Source organism: Corvus hawaiiensis, chromosome Z (genome assembly GCF_020740725.1).
Source record: "Corvus hawaiiensis isolate bCorHaw1 chromosome Z, bCorHaw1.pri.cur, whole genome shotgun sequence".
Classification (NCBI taxonomy): Eukaryota; Metazoa; Chordata; class Aves; order Passeriformes; family Corvidae; genus Corvus; species Corvus hawaiiensis.
In genome coordinates, this window is record NC_063255.1 from 76,857,046 (window position 1) to 76,880,658 (window position 23,613).

The 23,613-nt window shown below is 37.9% G+C and overlaps 1 long non-coding RNA gene across 1 annotated transcript; it reads left to right on the plus strand.

The window, feature by feature from the left end:
* The first annotated feature begins 2,240 nt into the window (after positions 1-2,240).
* Positions 2,241-16,846, plus strand: LOC125320416. The gene is made up of 4 exons (XR_007201104.1): positions 2,241-2,314; positions 3,906-3,984; positions 10,680-10,849; positions 16,238-16,846. It is a non-coding gene; the product is annotated as an uncharacterized LOC125320416 (long non-coding RNA).
* Positions 16,847-23,613: the final 6,767 nt, after the last annotated feature.

Genomic DNA, 23,613 nt, shown 5'->3' on the forward strand with positions numbered 1-23,613 from the left:
TCCCTGGCAGTGTCCAAGGCCAGGTTGGACAGGGCTGGGAGCAACCTGTGATAGTGGAAGGCGTCCCTGCCCATGGCAGGCGGTGGAACAAGATGAGCTTTAAGGTCCCTTCCAACCCAAACCATTCTGGCATTCTGCGATATGTATTTATTATTGCAATGTATACATAAGTGCACTCATATAAATAGTACCTTGTTAATATTTGTGTAAATCTAACTTGTCCTGCCTAAGTACAAGGGGGACATATATTAGACTTTTTATGAATTATTGCCATAATCTAACCCTTTTAAATTTCTCTCTGTTTTTCTTCTGTCTCCATATGTTTTCCCTATATTCCTCTCTTTCAGAGATGGAATATAACTATTCTTGCCACTGCAAGTGCCCCATTAAAAAAATTTAGTAATTGAAGAAAGCTAGCAGTGCTTAGTTTATCATTAGCAATATTAGAATTCAACAAGATTTCTCAAAAGGAAATTTAGTTGCATGCTATTAATTTTATGTAACTCACCTGTCTGTCATTTGCTAGTATTGAACTTTATCTTTCATTGATACGTCTCATTTTTTTTTTCTTTTCTTGTTCTCTTTTCCTTCTGACTTTGAGAAGGTTATTGCTGAAATGTTCTTAGTGAATCCTGTCAGCAAATGGTCTTTGCCTTAGATTAGTTTCTTCCTGTCATACCAATGTCAGAAGTCTCACAGAGGTGCAGCATCTTCTGTGGTGTCTGACCTCCTAAGGAGCAAGATCTTAGCACTACACAGGGCACCTCAATGAGGTACCAAAGAGACAGGTCTTTAATTAATTTTATAGTGAATGTTATACTCACTTCTGGGCACTGAGGTGCTTCTCTTATGCACAGCTCTTTAAATATTCCTCTTGGTTAATGCATATTATTTCTGTGTTATGAATTCTTGGAAGGTTCTCTGTGGGCCTTCAGAATATTCTTCTTAGTGCTTTTTGCAATTTACAGGTTTTATTAAATTATTCCCTAAGAAATGTCCAGGGTCTCTCAATTCCCGGAACATCCTCTCTACTGGTTACCCTTGGGATTGGTTTTGAACTTTTATATTTGTCTTTTATTTCCTAGTATTTAGCTACCGAATGTCTCACATTTAAATACTGATTTTTTTCTCTTTTTTTTTTTTTTATTTTTTAAAAAAGAATCTATTTGAAAAAAGCATAAATGCAGAAATTTTTTGTTGGTTGGTTTTTAAAAAAATAAGGCAAGAAATGCTGAATAATCCACTGCTCTCTAGCCCTACAGAACTTTTTTCTTCTGTAAGCATAAGTTCATCATAATTTCGAGTTGTTTACCTGAGCAGTCATACATTTTCTTTGAGAGCTCAAATGCAATGTGTAAATGTTGTTCTATCGCAGTTATAGTATTCCTGAAAAAGGAGGTGAAAGGGGTTTTGAAATGAAGGTTGAAAAGGAATATAAATGATGGAAGATGAGCCATTCAGTGAATAAATGAGTGGAGATGGTTGGAAGGGAAACTAAGATAAAAATGACAAATGAGAGGAAAATAGAAAGGGTAAACAAGAATGAAAAAATACTTAGGCTGTTGAAAGCCTTCACTTGGAGGCTTAATATATTCACCTGCCAGATGTTTTTAATAGGTGGGACCTGCTCAACTACAAAAGCTTGGTATGTTCAGAAACGATATGTGAAACTGAAATGCATGCATTGGGAATCTGGTATGACTTGGGCACTACAGGCAGTGGGAGTTTGAGCTTTAAATCCACCATTGTCTTGGAATTTCTGTTAATTCTGGGCTTATCCGAAGCTCCTCTGGAAAAATGGGGGTGTGTATAACAAGAGGCATGATTTCTTCACTTATTAAAGCCTTTTCAAAGTGCATAAAAATTAATAATAGTTAATAATTAATAATTAAAAAAAAAATTTCTTACTTAGAAGCTCCATAGGGATTCAGTAAGACTCTTGCACCAGTGCTAATTGCAGAGCAGGTACCTAATAAAAGATATTACTGTTTTTAAAACTGTAACTTATTATCTACTGTCAGCCTTTTACTTATTCAGAGCTTTATTTATTTATTTATTTATTTATTTTTAAATACCGGTGTTGCTTCAAAGCTTCTTCTACTGCAGCGGTATGAAGTTTGTCATAATTTGCTGAGGTTATGTTAGTGAACAGTGAAGTTAAATGGAAGTCATATTTTGACAGTGTATAAGTCTATATTTTTTACCCAATTAGAGTATTTTAATCTTTTTTACAGCCATAAGACCAAGCTCTGCTGCTCTGCATGCCCTCGTTACCACTGAGGAGAAAATCAATACATCACAGCAACATTAATTGGTAGGTTTTTAAAAAACAAATAGCTACCAATTTTGGTAAATATATTTTACTCAGCTTCTGTTCTGTTGGAGAAATAACATTTTAAGTAATGCAGATGCAGTGCTCTTCGTGTTTCCTGAAAAGAGGAGAGTGTTGCAATTTTGCAGCTGGATTTTCAGGAAATCCTGAGCAGTCACGCACATACAGTAAGGCTTCTAAAAAGGCTTATCTCATCAGAGACATCCAAAATTTGAAACATCCAGAATGAATTCTAAATTATGAAGCATTTCCCATAAATCCTAGTGTTAATAAGTTACTCTGTGTAATAAATATATACAGTATAAGAAGTAGGAACTTACTGGCAAAACTTCCGTTTTTAAGAACTACAGTTTCTCTTAAGGACAGCTTTTTATATGGATAGTTTTTTCCTTTTTTTTTTTTTTTTTCTTTTTCTTTTTTTCTTTTTCCCTTTCCTTTCCTTTTCCTTTTCCTTTCCTTTTTCCTTTTGCCTTTTTCTTTTTTCCTTTTCCCTTTTTCCCTTCCCCTTCCCCTTCCTTTTTCCCTTCCCCTTCCCCTTTGCTTTCCCTTTCTCTCCTGTCCTCTCCTGTCCTGTCCTGTCCTGTCCTGTCCTGTCCTCTCCTCTCCTCTCCTCTCCTCTCCTCTCCTTTTTTTCTTTTCTTTTCCTTTTTACTTTTCTTCTTTTTTTCCTGTGAGAGACAGCCTATACATTTGTGTGGGTGTGAATGATCATAAAGAATGACCAGATTAACATTAATAATTATTTTGATAAACCTGACACTCATCTCTTAGTTGCATAGTGCTTTAGTAGGTATTTATATCAAAGCAGAGACTTGTGTGATCAAGTGACTTCAGGAACAAATAACTAATTTCTTTGGGAGTTTGTATTCTTTTAGCTGCCTTGGGTGAACAACAGGTTCTGAATTTGCAAGGCTCAGGCCAAAACCCATTGATGTGTCTGAAGGTTTAACACAAAGGTTCTTAAACAAGGGCACAACCATGTGTTTCATTTAAGCAACTGTCAGGGCATTTGCTGACATATCACAGTTTGTACACAGTCTGCACATGAAAAAGAAATGCCTGACCTTTATATGTATTTCATGATTCTTTGCTATCCCCCAGAATATTAGTTAAATGGCTTAGTCCTACACTATCTCTTGTGTTGTGCTGATTGCAGTGGGAATAAGGAAGGAATAAAAAATAAACATATTTTTTCAGAAACTTTGAATTCCACATAATTATTTCTAGTTAAAATATATGGAGTAGAACTATGCATGGCTCACAAAATTTATGTAGGCATTTGCAATCCTTCTCTTTCCTAATTTGCTGTCCTTCCAAGCAGCAGCTTCAGGTGGGATCCAGATGATGTCCAGATGCATATTTGAGTACATTCCCTGTTAACCCCCTTGCCGAAAGTGAGCAGAAATCTGCATTTCTCATTTTGGATTATGAATGAAGAAGGGATGGAGAATGGATGTAAAATCCTCTCTGCCTGCAAAAGGGTTGTAAATAAAGCATTGCATGTGGATCCATATAGATAAATAAACATTCCCACATGCCATCACCTGTTTCTTCCTTTTGCTCTTCTTTACAGAACCCCCAGACTATATTCCATTTCCATGTGGAATCCAAGAGCTGCAATATTCAATCCTTTTTAAACGTGTTATAAAATTGTGAGTATTCTCCTTTGTTCTTTTTCTTTGGAAAGAACTCCTGATGTAGTTGTGCTTTTATAACTGAAATGTTAATTATAACATTGGATGCATTGAAGGAATGTGTAAAATATAAAGTCCTGCATTCAAAGGACTATCTTGTACTGTCTACACTATGAATAACATGTTCTGTTATGGCACAGGGTGTGTTTCTCTGCCCAAACAATCCACATAGGAAGGTAAAACTTAGGATTTTTTGCTGGGGGCAGCACAGCCTGGTATCTGAGCAATTCTATCCTTCCTATTTCCTGAACATTTAAGAGTAAACCTATAAGAATTTGAGGTATATAAATCTACCAAGTGTGTTCCATAGCTGTAATCATTCTTTGAAAGAAATCCTCAGGTATACATCTGCTGCTTTTAAATATCACACTTTAAGAGCACAGTAAAAACTATAACATCAGTAGACTGATGTACAGTAGCTACATCAGATGTTTGTAGTGTTTTGCCTAAAGCTAGAGGGTAGCCCATGTGCAGAAATGTGATTCAGTGTATTTTTAACTGATTTATACTTCATTACAAGCAAGTCAAGAGATGTATACTTCACAGTACTTTTAGAAATAAACATCTTTAAAAGATTATTCTCTTTCATACCCCTCTCCTTTTATGTCTAAGAAGGACAAGTTTAGATAGAATCACACTGAAATATTTAAATAGAATTACATTTTTCTGCTGCCTGGGTATGTTTTTTTAAAAAATTAGCATCTCTCCAGATTCCTTCATCCTGAGACTGGTGGCAAATGCTTGTGGAAGGGCATCCCTGTTTAATGAGGCTGGTCTGGAGCACCTCTGGGTGGCATCACAGCTTGGTCTCCAGTGGCACCAGGTGCAGCAGTCCTGGTGTAGCTGTGCAGGAGGGAGGGATGCTCTGGCTGCCTCATGGAGGGGGTCAGATGTGCAGTCAGGGCATTTGTCACTGTGCCGCAGTGTCTTTGAGTTTTCACACACAATCCAGAAATCAAAAACGGGGCACTCATAGCTGTTTTCTTTACAGGCAGTACTTTATTAGGTGGTAATACAATGGGGTTTGTGGGAAGACATTACCACAGCTGTAATTCCAGGGTGTAGTTATTAGTGGAGATTGCATTAGCTTTGCAACGGAGTTCCATGCAGATGAAACATAAATACCCACAAACTCCTGGTACCAGGAAATGGAAAGAAGATAAAGTGGCGCAAATGATTGCTCTTTATTTCTCTGTTTTTTTTTAAAGTACCAATATATAAGTGCTTTACAAGACAGGGATTGCAAAATAGATTCTGTTCCTGATGATTGTTTTATCTGCCAGAGAATTATGCCTGGTTTATGCTTGCTCTGCTAGCATATGTTATTTCCAGAGGAAGCTTGTCTGCTACCAACTTCTGTAGAGACATAAGAAATGGACCTGAGTGTAAATGTGTTCCAGATACCTGGCAAGCTTCTTGTTTTCTTTTGGTCTGGTTTGTTGTTCTTGGTTTTTGTTTTGTTTGTTTGTTGTTTTTCACAGAAGATGGTAGGTTAGGGCTGTATAGAGAGTTTTCCTGTGGTTTTGCAGAAGATTGCACAATACGGTCTGATTTTCCCAAGTCACCAGCATTTATAAGATGAGGGTTTTCCATATCTTCTGACATTCCAACCCTCAAGTTAACAAGTATGCAGTTGTTATTTTTAAATTTAAATATATTGATTTTGTTTATGAAAAATCAGAGAAAAATTGTACACTGAGTAATGCCAGCTAGATATCATTGAAGGCTGATCAGGAAGGCTTATATTTTGGAGAAATTCTGGCTATCAAAAATTAAAACACAAGCACCAAAGTTTTTTTTCTCAATTCAGCAATCTGGAATTTAACCCTTTGCATATTTTTTGGCTGGAAAATGGCCTAGGACTATTGACTGCTTAAGAAATTTTTCTTAAAAGAGTGTCTGTTTCATTTTTGAGGTTACAAGATTTGTTCTCTGCCATAATTTCGTTTGGGTGAAATTTATATTTTAAGTAGAGGAAAATATTCCCCCCGCCAACAGTAATTGAAGTTAGATTTAGGAAATTATTTAAAAATTGAAGAGTAATTGGAAGAATACAGTAAGTTATGCTATGCTAAGTTCACTTACTCACATGCTCAACTTTTCAATTTATATATATTGTACTTGTTTAAAAATAGAAAAGGCATAAAAGGAACAACCCTCAATTAAGGGAATGAATGTAAAGACAGGTAGGAGGTATTAATTTTGTAGAAGTTATTTTTCTATAATACAGATTTTAAAAAATCAGCCTTAGTCATACCTAATAACGTTTTAGAGTGGCCAGAAGAATGTGCTGAAAACACCTAAATAAAATTTAAAGTGTGGCAGTAAAAGGATACTTCCGGCATAATACACAGCACACGAAGACCTGAAGGCCAGGACTGAATTTTATTCTTTCCCAGAGCAGTGAGGGATGCACAGATCAGATTTATGTGCTTGCTGATGGCAGTTGTTTACTCCATGACTAAGCTCCCCTTTTCAAGTCCAATGAAATGATGAGAAAATACACTTGCTGCATTTTGGTGCTCCTTTTTCCTTTCCTTTCTTTTCTCTTTTCTTCCCCAGCTTTTTGAAGAGATGAAGGTTAATCTTTATATCTGGCCTAGACTGGTTTCTTTCATACTCTGGTTTAGGATGGCTATCCCTCCCTAGGGATACTCATTCTTATCAGAAGTGAGAGACATCATCCATTCTTGTTCGAAACTCATTACCCATCTCCATTAAAAATGTGTTCTTCCTCCTGGATGTTGCTTAATTACTCTGTTTCACAAAGACCCTTTGGTGCAGACCAAGGGCTGTGATGCTAAAATGGTGAGTGAAGTTAATAATTCAAGTTTTTGAGACACGGCAGATGTTCCTCCCAGATTACACTGAAGCCTCACAAGCTTTTGTTAAATAATAGGATAATTTGTTGACTAATTGTCATGGGTTAGCAAGCATAGTCCCGGAGGTGATGTCCTTGCTAAGGGGTGCTTACAGTTTCCTCTGGGACCTGATAGAACCTATCAGCTGGCCAGTTTGAATATGGACAATTCTTTAAGCCACTTAAAGTTGTGGCCGCCTCTGTGATCCACACTTAAGAACAGGCAAACCTCCCCCCCAAGCTCTCTCTCGTTTCCGGCGCTGGGACACGGTGGCTGCGGGCCCCGAGTGGGGGCCAGCGGGCCCAGCCAGGCCCTGCTTGGGCCAGGCTGGGCCGGGCCACGGCCATCCTGGAGCCGATGGACCTGTTCCAGCCGTGGAACCCCCCCCACTGCCTTGCCGTGGGCAGCCGGAGCGGCTCGGCTCTCCCCCCTCTCCACTGCGATGAGAAAAATTCAACATTCCAGCTGCAAAGCTGCAAGGCCGAGGTGAGATTAACCCTTTTTATTGCTGTGAAGAGCTAAAAACCCTAGGGAAGAGAGAGAGGAGATGCTTAAAGCTGAAATTCTGTTGTGAAGCTATGATACATCAGAGTATCCCGTTGTAATTCCATGAAGATCTGGGGGGTGGAGTGTTCAACTCGTAAGCAAAAGCACCTGCGCTGAGATAGGCAGATGCTGCCGCAGCTGTAATTTCATGAGAAGTTTGGACAGGGAGAGATGGACCAGCTGAGGACTTTTGCTCCAAATGGGAAAGGAGAAAACCTCAGTCCCTAGAGATGCTCCCATAGATAGTCCTAGAGATGAAGATGGGGAAGACCCTTTGCTCCCAGGGAAGGAGAAGGGCCTCTGTTCTTAGAGATGAAATGCTCCCAGAGATGGGAAGAGAACTTTTGTTTCTGAGCGGCTCAACCTTATAATTGTACCCCAAAAACCTTCAAGAGTGGACCCTCGAAAGCAGTTGTGGGAAAAGCTGCAAGTCGGGGGAAGAGACTCACACGCAGGCAGAGAGACTCCTCTTCCTAAATGGAGTGAACAAGGTTATTATGGAAGTGGTAACAGACTGAACATCTCAAGGGTTGTCTTTTTACATTGTCAGTGGCAGAAGGGAGAAAGCTGGGGGGAGGGGAAGGAGAAGTGTTCTGAAGGTGTGGTATGATTTTTTTTTTTTCTTTTGGGTCTGTTAATAAACTTCTTTATATTCTTTCAAGGCTGGTGCCTGCTTTGCTTTGCATTTGCTCCTAACTCTTATCTCACAGAAGGTAAACAGTAATGAGTATCTTGGACCAAACCACTACACTAAATAGGTGTTTACGCCCAGTTACAAACCCAGCCTGCTACACTAATGTCACTGGTCTCACTGACAGACAGCAGAGAATTCAGCTGGGCTAAGGTGAGCAGCATGAAGCATGGCTGTGTGCCAGGTTTTCCAGGCCGATGTGCATGGATATGTATATAGATATGGATATGGTGATTTCATCAGAGAGACATCTCACCTCAGGGGACTGTGAGAACAGGGAAAAATGAAACTGGGAGTGTGCTGCAGTCAAGTGCTAGTAGGTGTTCCTCCTGCAAAAGTTCACATAGGTCTTTTCCTGGATCTGACCTTAAGAAGAGACCTTAAGAGTTTGAGTAATTTTTGAACCTTTGAACAAAAATGCACCAGTAACAAGTGAATACCACTGGTGTTAAATGTATTTCTGACAATGTCAATGCAATCTGAGTTAAAGAAGGAAAAAACAAAACATCAAAGCTTGTTCTCGATTACAGAGTCCATGCCTTGCTGCAACCACTGAAGGTTTTAGGGGGAAAGAATTATGATCACAGCTCTCTTGTTCCATTTCAGCCCATGAAAAAATGCTTCTTTTTCTTTTCACAAATCTTTAATGAAAGTGAAGCACCTGAAATGAATTCTGAGAAGAATTTGTCAAATGAGGAAGCTAAAGCAGATCAGTGCTTTTTAACAGTATTGTAAAGACTGACACTCAAATAGAAATTTGTTCAATGCTGTGTTCTGTTTGTGCTGGTTTGAACGCTGATGCTCATTTTTCTGGAGAAATTTCAGGATAAAGACATTTTAAAGTACAATTTTGTCATTTGAAGCCAATTCAGATTGAATGGAAGACTGAAAAGTCACTACAATGAGAACCTCTCTGTCCCTCCAGTAAGTGCTCTAATCACCCAGTCTGTGAATTGCATCACTCTCTCTGCTCACAGACAAAGAAATGGCAAAATTCTTCTGGATTCTGTAGGAATATGCTGCATTTTTACCTGACCTTTTCACTGATTAAAACCAATGAAAGTGTTACGCAGCAGCAGGGGTTTTTATGAACTTGATTGAAAATGGAGTGCAAGATAGCACTGGGTGATTGAAACTAATCTGTGTTTAAAAATCAACCACCAAGAGTAGTTACAGTTCTGTTCAGAGCATCTTTCACAAAGTAAGAGAAATTTCAATTAAATTAATCATCTGTTAATAAGTACTGTGTAGAAGGTAGCACTGTCTCTATTCCATGTCTTGAAATTTATTAAAAAATGGGAGATTCTCTACTCAGATAATATGATGATAAAACCTATAGAAAACTGAATCTGCAGAAATGATCCTCAAATTAGTAAGGTAACTATCCACCCTTTACCCAAGAAAAAGAGAATCAAAAACCCCCATGCCTTGAGGCAAAAAATACCATCTTTCTCTCTGAATCAACCATCAGGAACAGGTTTTCGCCTTACATACCAGCCAAAATCATAATGTGCTGCTGGACTAGTAGAAGAAACTGTAAAATGAGAAAATAATGTATTTGTGATCCAAAGGTTTTTCTGACAGACGTACCAGAGAAATTGATGAAATTCCTCCTGGTGAATAATTCCCTGTCAAGCATATATTTTGTGTTGGTTTAGCTGGTGATTATTAAAACTTTCAGTTTGTCTGTGAATGAGTTACAGCTCTCAGGGAGATTTCTTGACAGTCAAAGGTTTGACTGTTTTAGTTGTCAGCAGAGAGAATCCTTATTAAATTCACTGAATAGACACACAGTGGTATTAATGTGAGACAAATCAGATTATACCATGGGGACTAATTCCCAGTGGAGCTTCAGAGTAAGGAATTTCCAAAATCCAGAAGGAAATGTGGGAGAAACTCTTGCTACTCTAAAGAGAAATAAAAATCAGAAGTTCTGCTTGACATCTACTCAACACTGACTTGTGATACAGAAAGACATTCAATATTTTTATAAAACTATTATTATTATTATTATCAATATAAATAATAATATTTTCTTCCAGAAACCTCTCTAGTCAAATAAATTATACTTTCTCATTTTTGTTTTTTGATGGATCATTGACCACTGGTCTTTTACAATGATAAAATATTATGAGTGGCAAAATTTTAGGTTATTGAAGATGTTTAGACATCCTAACAATTGAATATGTTTAGACATATTAACCCTATTTAAGCATTAATTTCTGCAGCGTTGGCAGATAACAGACTTTTGCTCCCATATAATCTTCATTGCTACACAATTTAAACTCCCCAGGAGCTATTTTTATTTTCATGGTGTACAGGATGAATTAATACAATCAAACTAGCAGGAAACCAATTACATTATGCATATGCATGAAAGCAGTCGAAAATATCCAAATAAACGTTTAAACTTTTTCTTTCATTTGGTAGTCAAGATTCTGGAAGTGGCGGAAAAGAAGGTTTTCACTGAATATCATACAAGTAAAATAAGTTTCAGTTTCTGTCCTGTTTAAGGAATTATTAATTTTTATTCTCTCTTTTTACTTGTTTTACAGTTTTTTGTAGTCTTTGCAACAAAAAGAACTTCAAAATTTCTGAGATTCCAACTTACATAACCCTGCAAATGCTGATTATGAGCAAGAAAGGAAGATTTGGAACTCGACCCAAAAAGTGGTTTAAGCACCTGAAGAAAAGCCGTAGATACTCTGATTTGCTCATTATAATGGTGAGTGTTTATCTCTTTTTTAATGTGTCTGGATAGGGGAGGGGAAGGAAGGGCAGAAATAAAGAGGGAAAGGTGGGCAGGTTTTGGGCCAATGTTTTAAATAAGTTCTCAGCACCTGTTTCCAGGCCCCAAAATAATGTTTTTGCTATGCTACTTTAATTTTTATCTGTTTCCTATATAATTTCTTTTTTTTTTTTTTTTTTAATGATTTCTTGCCAAAAATTTTAAAATACTGTGTTGGATAGACTATGAGAAAAAGCTTATGTTTGAGGGAAGAATGACTATTCAAGGCCTCTATCTTTGATATGAAAATCTTCAAAATTAGTGAAAAAAAAATTGTGAGAAATGACATCATTTTCATACACAAAATCTTTTTACAGCTTATTCTTGTTTGAAATTCTAAAAATCCTACTCTCCACATCTTATGGCAGCAAGCTTGACATCATAATTTTGTATTATATTGAGAGAATAATATATTCTATTCTTTTAAATTTAATATATTTTAACTTTTTCCAAAGCCTTGTGCTACTAGCATTTATATGTTGGGTATTGATCCACATGCATACTTTCCAAAGTGTTACTGTGGAAAATACCTCATGCTGTCTATATCGTGCATGGTACAGTGCTGGTTACTGAGTAATTAGTACAAAACTTACTTTCTTTTTCTTATCATCAGGAATCTATTACAAGTACATTGTGGCAGTAAGCAAAATCCAAAATGTACTCCTTTTTATGAAGAAACACAGTTTTCTCACATTATCTCTAAATGTAGTTGCAGTGCCTCCTCATAGTGCTGTGAACCTTGAGCACATCCTCAAGACATGCTGATTTAAATCACTGGGTGATTGAAAATAGCAATGTATCCAACACTGGGTATTATTTTTGGCCAGAAGTTTGAAAATAATTAAAATATATTCAACTTTTTATTTCTATTAGTGCAATATATGCTATCTTTTCAGCTGTTCCAGAGGCAGCATCTATGGCCCTGGCTTCCCTGAGCTATCATAAATTACCAAGTCCTTATGTTATTTGTGTGCCTAACCTTGTATTATTCACATCAGGGAGTGATAGATGTACTGTTATATAACAAGATCAAAACTACCAAGTAAAGCAGGATGTTGTTAAAACTACCACAGTACAGTGAAAACCTCTGAAGCTGTGGAATACTGGGAAAGGAGCTGGCTGCTGCTGAATACTTAGAGATTAGTGAAGTAGAAAAAGGAAAATATTTGGTCCTCATTGGAAGCTGAGTCCCTGTACTGAATGGTCTTTGTACATATTGTGTTTCTCATGTTCTGTCGTTGCTGGCTGACATCAGGCTAGAAAACATAAATGAACTGTTGCCCATGGAAAATACAGCCAGGTACATCCAATTTTGTGGTTTCTAATTGGTGCCAGACTGCTGGTCTTGAGACAAAGGGGTCAAGTGGAAGACAAATTGTTACAGGTATTTCTCAAAGCAACCTTCTATGGTCATGGGATCTACAAAAGATGGAGTCTTCATGCTCAGAGGTTTTGCTGGTAAAGAAATCCTGAGTGAATACTGTGAAAACAGGCAGAAAAATGCAGAGGCAGAAGATGGCTGTTACAAACTGATAGTGGGAGAAATGTGCTCCGTCAGAGCAGCAAGTTTCCCTCATCCTCCCCTCTTGATGTTCCCCTGCCATCACATTAACCTTGTGCTTCGCCAGCCCTGATTGCTGTTCCTCTCTGGGAACATCAATTGGCCACAGAACTCCTCAGCTGCAACTTATTCCTACATTAGAATAAAAACAGTCGCTGCAGGAGGAATGCTCTTTTTATCTTTACAAATCAAGTAGGATGTTCATCCAGCTCCAGTCTAATCCTGTTTCTCAAGTCCCATAATAGGGAATTTGGACTGGGAGTATGCAAGCTTTAGAACTGAAATGCTGTGTGAGCCATCCTCCAAACTCCATGGATGGATATGGAGGGAAGAAGGATTTTGCTGTTGCTTTTTAAATATTAAGGGGGGTTATTTTTTTTCCAGAAATATTCTCTTGCCATGAAAACGTATCTTTCATTGTTTTTAAAATTCAGAGATTTATAAGTCATGTGTAAAAACTCCTGTCTATAGAGGAGTACCGTAGGCAGGGAAGAAGTGGCACAGAAACTGTCTGTACAGCAGAAAATGCAAAGAAGTCTATGAAGGCTGGAAAAATGAATCCTGCGTTACTAAAATATGCAGTGTTTCCCTTGTTTCCCCACAGGGCAATGCCATGTGCTGCCATTTGCATTTCCCCAACAGTGAAACCACAGCCATGTAAAATTAATGAGAGTGTACAGAGTGTGTTTAACAAACGCTGACACATACCCTGTGGTGACTTGGCATCCAGCATTTTGCTTGGAATTGATAGAGATGTGCAGAGCTTACTGGGGAGAAAAAAAACAATGCACAGCATCTGTAAATAAATGAACACATCCCCACTGTCCAGCAGGCGCTGGGCAGGTCTGGAGCTGTCACATGCTGCAGGACCCTCAGGCCAGTAGGCAAAACATGCATCCAATATATGTCCCCTGTGGCAGGACCTGGTGAGTTGTGTTTGCTTGGGAATGGGACTGTTCAGTCCATTCTGAAAGCTTCTAAAACCTTTTTTCCAACCTCTGTGGAGCTTCTTTTTGCTGTCAGGGTTTTGGCACAGAGCAGAGCACACAGTTCTTGTTCAGCTGCCTTAAGTACAACTAACTGCACAACTCCCTACTCTGTAATCTCCTAGTTATTCACACCAATACCTTGAAATTTTTTATGTCCTACATGTAAAATATTTAATGAAATATTTAGTCTGACATCTGTGCATTAAAATGGCACAAAGCATTACTGCTATTAATCTCTTTATTCTTACCTATCATGGTGTGTTGTTTTCAACAGTCAGATTCCTTCATGCATTTGAATTTTTCCAGGTTATGCAACATTGTGCACAGGCCTTTGTATTCTGTGATACTTAACTGGTTGTTGAAGTGAGGGAGAGTTCCTTTTTTTTTTTTTTCTTTTCCCTTTCTCTCCAGGTAGCATTTTTGTGAGGCATGTCTGGTAGATATACAGCCCTAGGTCATGGCAGTAGCAGTGGGATGGGACCCTGAGCAACTTGGCCCAGTGAAGTCCCAGTCCATGGCAGGGGGTAGAACAAGGTGGGTTTTGAGAGCCGCCAACCCAAACCGTTCTGTTTTTCTGTGGTTCTATAACCAAGGTGTTGAACACATAGCAGGGTAATAACTCAATGCAGTAAACAGGACATGCAGATTTTTTCAGACTGCTTTGAGTTTGTGCTTCAGAGGAGAGATGGAGGCTTTCAGCAAAACTGTGTGGGTGGTCAGTAAATCCTGTAGATTCTTTCATGGCTCATGTTTTCTATTAGACATCCTTGTCAGTGCACCACATTGTGATCATTTATGCTCTCAGTCCTGTTCTTACTTTTTGGCATAGCTGAAGGAAGAGTTATTCTCAACAGTGTTCACAGAATCCCAGAATCCCAGAATGGTTTGGGCTGGAAGGGACCTCAAAGCCCACCCAGTGCCACCCCTGCCATGGGCAGGGACACCTCCCACTGTCCCAGGCTGCTCCAAGCCCCAATGTCCAGCCTGGCCTTGGACACTCCAGGGATCCAGGGGCAGCCCCAGCTGCTCTGGGCACCCTGTGCCAGGGCCTGCCCACCCTGCCAGGGAACAATTCCTTCCCAATATCCCATCTAGCCCTGCCCTTGTCCTGTCACTCTTCATCCCTTGTAAAGAGTCTCTCTCCATCTTTCCTGTAACCCCTTCAGGTACTGGAAGGCCAAAATTAGGTCACTCCAAAGATTCTCTTCTCCAGGATGAACAAATCCAACTCTTGGCCTTTCCTCACAGGAGAGGTGTTCTTGAAGCTGAATTGCTCATTAGCACAGTGGTAGATCAATCCAGCTGCTGCTTTTCAGCTCCACAGTAGGTTGCCTCAGTTAGCAGTTTTTGCCTGAAAAAGGTGTGAACAGTGGATTGTGAGAGAGAAATCACTTGACTTTTATAATAAGACTAATAATCTCTTCATTAGATATTTTTCTCTATGATGAGAATAACCCTCAAAAAGAAATTTCTTAAAATTCACAGTCATAAGACAGCACAAAGACAGAAATACACACTTATAACAGTAAAAGTATATTTCAAAGGAACACTCCACCTCCTGAACTAAATGGAAGAAATTTTTGAAGTAAAAGCTGAACACTTGTCAAGATGTGCTTACTAACAAAAGGACAAAGAAATTGCAAGGAGGCCCCTTAATGTGAAGTAGATCCTTCATTAGACAAACTATCACTCAGTACCTCACTTGATTCATTAGCAGTCCAAAATATTGCTGTAATAATTAGAAATAGCTATGTGTTACAGCTGAAAAGGACTGCATTAAAACATATGGCATTCTCTAATGATACCATTTTTAGGGGAGGTAACTCAGACACCTGCATCTGGTATCTTGGACACCATTAGTGATACTGCAATAATACACTATTCAGAGTTGATGTTTCTCATCTGTTTTGATTTAGTGCTTAATGAAACTCTATATTTTAACTAGCTGGTAGTCCTATTCACTGATCTAATAAAAATAATTAACTATGGCCAAAGAGCTTATAATGCAAAATACTTAGAACCACCTTCTTGGTTTTTTAATGTTCATATATAATCTACATCCAATCTTCTGTTTCTACTGTGTAGATAAGATCATTACAGTGTGTCAGGCTTTAAAGAGTTGGTTTGTCTGATACATGATACTTTCTTCTGACTGAAGATAGTACTTCTCATTTTATACTTCCAGGTACTTTTAAAACAACCACTTGCTAAACATTTATCCAGTCATTGCACAATTAAAAGAATTTGGAAGAAAAGAATCTCTGTAAAAGTGCAGATTACTGTCTGTGCTGTTCCATTTCTTAGAAGTGTTTCTCTCAAAGTCTTGCAAGAGTTTTTCATGAATGCCTTAAGAATTTTTTTCACCAAAAGCATACAGGATTAAAAATTCAAATACTGCATTAATTATGAAAATCTATTCATTCATGCTGGGCTAATCCTATTCACTCCCCTCACAAGCACGTACCACTTGAAAAGGTGAAGAATGAATAACACATTTATAGCAAATGAATGTAAACCAGCTACATGAGTGTATTTTGGCTGCTTTCCATTGGACAAATGTTTGCACAGTCACAAGCAAAAATTCAGGGAGAGAATTTTGGAAATCGCTGCAAGGAGCAGACATCCAGTGGTGAGGAGGAATGAATACTCCATTTAGCTGTTGTGCCTCTTTGCAGGACAAGTTACTGTCAGATGAACAGCAAATTGACTTGTTGCAATCTGAAGATATGACAAAAGTAACTTTTGATTGTTCTACCTGTTCTTTTCTTTCATCAGGCCTGCAATGATTTCCCTAAGTTTGGTTGCGTTTCCTGTACTCCCTAACACCTTTTTGTTATGACGGAATTTTTTTGGGATGACCATTATCTTGTAAGTCTCAGGCGTTTGGGAATTGAAGATCAGTTTCCCCCATTTACAGCCAGGCAAAGACTGGCAGTTGAACCCTTAATGATTCTCTAGAAACTGCTGATAAAAATTTATGAGGTCTGCTCCTTTCCTGCTGGACAGAAAGTCACCGAAATGACTTTCTTTGGGGTAAACTCAGTTGTGAGCAAGACACTCTGCTGCTTTTTATCCTTCTCCAGCCAGAAGAGTCAGTACCTTGCTGATAAAAGCCTGGTGACTACTTTCTTGTAATATGTGTGTATTTTGATGATAGCTGCATTTGAGTGAAGACTGGAGCTATGGAATTACATTTCATATTTTTTTTTCCCTGCTTCCTATTGCCACATCCTTCAAACCCTCAGGTCTGCCTGGAAGTGGAGAGATAGAAAACAGCAGAACAGAAAATGGACACACTGTTGAGGTGATTTAGGACCTCTTACAGACTTTCCCACATTTTACTTCACTTGCAATAGTTTGACCAAAATCAGTTTAACTGTTCACAGCACATGAAATTAGCATGCTCAGAAATGTTGAAGGAAATTAGGAGTGCAGTTCTTGAAAAGCCCCACAGATTTTTGAACTTGAATCATCTTCCTAAATTAAAAAAAATGATTTAACTTCAGAATTATGTTTAGTTTTTTATTTGTCTGGCTTTTTTGTTTGTTTGTTTGTTTTTTAATTGATTGCTTGGTTGGCTTTGTAGGTTTTTTGGTTTTTGTTTCTTTCCCTGACATGGAAGAAACTTCATTTTGGGATTCAGTGATTGTTAATGATAAAATGTAGGGCAATAAAATCCAAGAGAAATGATGATTCAGAAGATTGATACAAGAAATAGACATGAAGAAATCTTATGAATATTTAATTATTATTTTTCATTGCAAATTTTATTGTCTTGTTTTCAAATAGAGCTAAGGACTGATATGTTACATATAGATCCATTCTTACATTAACCAACTTTTAGAAATCTATTTAAATGAAATATGCCTTCAAGGAGGAAATCAACCACACAGGATTGACTGTGAACTCTGTAAAGTCATTACTCTTTATATTTTGTAAAACACATTCATCTTTCGTTATAATAATTTATTTTAAGTCCAATGAGAATAAAACCAAGTATTTAATCATGTTTGATTTCTTAAGAGAGAGGGCAAGAGAGGTGAACAAGAGTCGGTGTCTGAGTGACTTTTACTCATCTACTCACACAGAAGATTATAATCCTACGCCCAGCCTCTGGCAAAGGTATCATTATTTCAGAGGAAAAAAACGTACTGTACAAACCACACTGGAAACCATTGGTTCTGGAGTGGAATCTGGATCAGTCAGGTCAGTCAGACATGCGAAGAAGTGGCTTTAGCTTTCCCAGCACTGCTTGAATTGCTCATCCTACTAAGTACACACCCACAAACACTGCCCCGCGCATTAATCACCACTAACATCCTTAACACCAAGGCCAGGACAGGGCTTGGAGCAACCTGGGATGGTGGAAAATGTCCCTGCCCATGGCAGGGGGTGGAACTGGATGGGCTTTAAGGTCGCTCCCAACCCAACCCGCTCTGTGATTCTGGGATTCGAAGTGTGTCTGGTTGTTCTGGCTGGAACATCAGGACTTTCTAGTTCAGTGTTTTGAGGTATTGGTGAGTAGGTGTGTGTGGGAGGTAAATGAAAGTGACACCAGGAAATGTTGATGTTTTTAACAGCTTGAGAAGTTACCTTTCCCTCCTCTTTTTTAAGGAAGTTTGACCAAAGCACATCTGACATATTGGTGAGGAGATTCTGTCACACTGGCAAAGACAGGTATTCTGAGTGTGGAGAACAATGAACAGCCATGGAGAGAAACACAGAACACGAATTCTTGTTAGTGTGATGGCAAGAGAAAGATAATTTTGTGGGTTTTATTGCTTATTAGTCATAGGCAAAGAGGAGCACTTTTTAGATGCCCCTGAGGGGCACTCTGCTCTACCCAGACATATTTAATTTTTTGCAAAAGAAATTAAGGAACAGAGTTCTCTGGAAGGGACAAAGGAAATAAAGAGCAGATCACAAGAGACATATCTGTGGTGTGGATTTAGAAAATGAGCCACCAACATGTGAGATTTACCTCTAAACCATTACATATTTTCCTGTCCCTATTGTACAGATGTGTTAAACATTTAAGACTCCAGGACCAGTCCATTTTTACATTTTACTCATTGTCATGTTGCATTTTATAAGGTAACAATGTCCCAGAACCCTTCACAGCCAGACACTGCAATACAGGCAGCTTTGGTACATGTAATCATTTCAGATACAAGTCTTAAAATGTAGGAAAATTGCCATTTGGAAAGAGTTTTCTTCTTGTAGAGATGTTGAAGCAGAAACTGAAAAGATAGGTTTCATAAAAAAAACCACAAGGCCCTTCAATATTGTGAGACATTTTTGTTGTTGAAAGTGGTAATTTAGCAAAACAGAAACCTTTCATGAGAAAGTGCTTGGTTCAGTTAACTTGTCAGGAAATGCTTTGGAAAACAGTGATTTTTATAATATCAGGTGCTTGCCTTGTTACAGTGAAGATTTTGATTCTGTTATCTGAAACAGAATTTAAGTGCATGATACTCAGAAATTTAATGAGCAGTGAAACTATAATCTTCACAAAAGCCCCTTAGCATTAAACAAGATTATTTTGATGTCAGGAGAACATTCTGAGTAATTCAAACTGAAAATACACTTCTTTTATCAGTGCTGAAAATTTTCTCTGAACTATTGGTCATGAGAGGAAAAAGTAATCTCCTGCTCACTGCCAGCATAACACCTACTTCAGAAATTGTGGTGCTGGAACAACTTGTCTGATGCAGAGAATGAAACATTTCAGAGCTCCCGTGCAAGAGATTTCTCTGTTGCCTAATGGCCCAGTGAATTTGGTAATGATTTCAAAAGAGTAAGCTCATTTTCCTCTATTTTATTGCTTTACAAAGAAATTGTGAATCGTCAAAATACAAAAAGGTCACTGGGCTTCCACTGCATATCACTTTGTAAGCTGTTTTTCTGTGACTGTTTTATCCCCCTTTTTTGTTTTCTGTCAAGTAAGAGGATTCTTTAAAGAGACCGAGGTTACCCATTCAAATTCAGCCTCAGGGCAGCTTTCTGAATAAAATTTAGACCCTCATGTATTTTACTTACAGTTTATTCTACATCATTAGGAGATGATTACTTTTAATACAGAGTTTTTTAAAAAAAATACCCCTCAGTTTTGATCAATAATAACTTACAAGACCCTTAATATGAATTACAGATGAGATAATCATGGAAAAGTGGCTGAGGATCACAAAGCTTATAAATTTTTAAACAACCTCTATTTTCAGTTATAGATGGTGTATTTTTTATTAATATATGCTTTGTATAAATCCATCTGGACAGCAGCCATGCTTTTGTCTTTGTAAATAAAATAGTTGCCATTAAGGTATATGTGAGTACCTATATTTACTTTATTTTCTTATACAGGATTGGGCAGAATAATGCATGTGGAAAAATGAGTAATGACATGGAATAAATGAAAAAAGGGTGAAAGGGATATGCAGTTGCAACTTTCATTTTTGATATGCTAATGTAACTTTCATTTTGAGAAGAATGCATTAATCACTTTATGGTTGCACGTCTGTAGATGGCTGAGTAATGCAAATAAATAATTGCACACCATGTGGATAGGACAGGAATTAGCAGAGTAGCTGCAGTGAGGTAACTGCTAATCTTTTGCATTCACCAACTTTCATTCTACCTTCGTTAAAGACCAGGTGTGTGTCTGGTCCAAGAGAAGGACCTTTCCTTTCAGATTCTGAGTTTGTGCCTGGTTCAGGTTCAGGTTCAGGTTGTAAGAGCTTAAAAGTTTCTTTCAGGTGGCTGTTTTGTAGTCAGTGTGAAAACAATTTTATGGTCTAATTTTCTTTAGATATAGGGCCACTGGAAAAGCAAAACAGAAATTATCATCTCAGCTAGCACCTGCAGCACCTTTTTCCAGTGACAGAACAGACTAATTATTCCATCTTGATGATCCAGTTTTCACTTGATACCGTGGAATTCTGATCTTTCATTCCTGACATTTCTGGGTTTGATCCCTAGTACCTGTTGGTTTCTGTATGTCTGTGTGGCTGACAGGTTCAGCCAAACAAAACTTCAGGCATTTCTATTTACGAATATTGGTAGTGTTTTCCATGAAGACAATATCTGTGATTTTCCAGCTAGAGATAAAAGTATTTAGCCCATAATTTCACTGAAAATTAATCAGATATGCACATTGTGGACTCAGTACTGCAGATTGCTATTCATCCTCCACACGGAGCTCTTCCAGCTTCCAGGGAAGGCAGTCACAGACGAGGGTAATGAGCAACTACAGGACAGGGCCCTTTGCTTTCTAGCAAATTAACTTCACAGAGACACCATTTCCTTTTCTTCTAAGCTGGCTGCCGAGCTTTAGCCATATTATCTGCTCAAAAGTAATTGAAAATATGAGCTCAAATATGCTTATTGTGTCTTTCAATTTATATGGAATAAAAAAATCCAAGGAAGCTAAAACCTCTCAAAACACCAGCTGTACCACAGTCCGACTGCTGTTGAGTCTGAGCAACTTGGTTATTTGAATGCTGTTAAATAATTAAGCATCCTTTCTCATGTCTGTTTTCCCTCTCTGTGTTTCTAATTAAACTCTACAGAACACAGATATCTAATGCATAATGTGTTCTTTCAGGGGCAAACACAGATGAATGCAAAAAAAACTTGGATAGTGGTTGGATTGGTGAGTAATCCCTTACAAGTATGAGCTGCATCATCCCTTCTTTAACAGGTTGAACAAGTTCAGAAGAAGGTAAAACCATTGTCATTCTGCCTCGGAATGCACCAAGCTCCTTGTTGCCTCATGTCCTGGCTCTGTAATGAGCCTCAGGGGGTGAAGGAAGGGTGAGAACATTTTGTGTGAAAATTTTCCAAGCCAGATCATGTGGAATGGAACATGTGTGTGACCTGAGGATACTTCATCTGTTGTGCCAGTGTGGCGACTGCTACCAGTTGTGGAACAACCTGAAAAATTTTGTTTTAGTTTTAATCACACTTCTGTAAGAACAGGTGGTCCTCAGGGCTGTAAGGTATGGGGTGGCTACGTGTCCTGTTGGTGAATGATGCTTTACAGGAGGAAATTGGTCTTCAGTCTTCTTATTAATATGGCTTTTCCTTCTGGGAACACTGAAAACAGACAAAAAAAAATTAAAAGCCCAATAAATCTACACTTCATTTCTCTGAAAAGCAACTTTTTTTTTCAGCTGAGTCATGAGCCACACCCACAATCGTGAGGGTGTCTTTTAGTAATGCAGATCATGTCTGGTCTGTTTATGACCATCACTCAGGATATGTACTGGGAAGGCCAAATCTTGTCTCCCCTGACTCAATTTTATTTTTATTTTGATATAGCCTCTGTTCCTGTGATCTCATGTAGTTGATCCTACAAAAAAAAAACAAACAAACAAAAAACAAACAAACAAACAAAAAAAACCAAACAACCCAAAAAAACAAACAAACAAAAAAAAAAAAATCAAAAAAAAAAAATCCATACCTGTTGCTGTAGGAAAACAATATGTGAAAATGTGCATTTTCCAGAATTATTTCTATAGCTAGGGCTCTTTATAGCCTCAGAGCTGCAGCTGCTCTCCTGGAAACAGAGACCTATCTCTCTCATTTTGAAAGCAAATGGAGCATGTCTTAAACATAACAGAAGAGTGTTACCTGCTTTTTGCATGTTTCCTTCTGACAAAAGCCCCCTCCATTTCTTCCCAGCTCCACGGTTACTCAAAGGGAAGGAGGTGGGTGGTGCTGCTTTATGAATCCCCCAGGCTTGGTGTAAGTGTTAAATTTAGTCATTTAAAATCTTATGAATCACTGGAAATGAAGATTCATCACTAAGTGAGAGGAAATATGAGGTTTGAGTCAGTATCTTTAGAGGTCTCATGCATATTTTTTATTTTTATTTTTATTTTTATTTTCAGTTCTAGTTGCAAGCGTAAGATCTAACAGATTCTGTTTGCCTTGTATTATAATGTAGTAAAAGTTTTGAAGCAGTTTCTGCATTTCGAACTCCTCTGGTCAGTATCTTCCCAAACCACTTAAAGCAATAAAAACTTACTATATTGCATTGCTTTCTTCCTTCTTTGGATTCTGGTGGAATTTTTTTTTTTATGTTGTTGTTTGTTGTTTGTTTTTTGGTTTTTTTTGGTTTTGTTTTTGTAGTTTCTCAGGCTGCCTTTAATCTACAACAGGCAGTCTACACATGGCTTTTAGTTTTCTAACTCTTTTGATACAGTCTGCTGTTTTGTGGATGTTCCTACATTTTCTGTAGCTCTAAAACTTTTCTGTACTGAAATTGCTTTGGGAATATCTCAATTTGCACACAACTGTGCAGAGAGGCATTTTTTATTTGTGGATTAAAAAAAATTGTCCAGGAACTCTCTAATCATTACGTTGTAGTTTTCTTTTCTTGAATTCTCAAGATTCTTTCAAGGAAGACTTAGAATGTTTAAGCTGACCTGAAGTGCTCTGAAGTCAATGGACAGATTTCTGTTGATTTTCAAGGGCTTTAAAGTACTCGTTTAAGGAAAAAAAACAAACCTCAACCTAAAAAACCATCAACACTGTCTTGGTGTTGCCAAGAGTGAAATATATCAGAAACTGAAAAATTATTTAATTAATACAGCTCACTTAGAGAAGACAAAAGGGGATTATTGCACATCACCTCAACAGGACAGTTTTAAAAATAGTTAAATGCTGGGTTCCAGGGCAATTTCATTTTCTTATTGTAATGAACAAATTTAACGCTTGAATGTGCCCTAGAAATAGTCATCCCAAGGCAATTTTATATTCTTGTTGTTGTGAATTTTTGATGCATGAATCTGTCCTAGAAATAGTGCTCGGAACAGAATACACAACCTCTAAATTAAAAAAAAAAAGTTCTTACTTTCATTCCAGCCACCTCTTGGAACATAAATTGTAATCTGGAGGAGGCAAAAGTGGATAATTCAGGATGGAAAGAGTCAGCTTGAATTGCTTTTTTTTATAGTTTCTTTTGGGTGCTGGAAAATTTAGAGTTACCGGGAGAAAGGGAGGAAGAAACACAAAATGTTAAGGAAAATAAATAGTACATGCCTGTCTTGGTAAAACTGAGAAGACTTTATTTAAATATATCTTGTCCTCTTTAAATGCATAAAGTTGTATTTGCATAGTAAATCTTCATCAGGCAAGTGATCTGTGTTGGG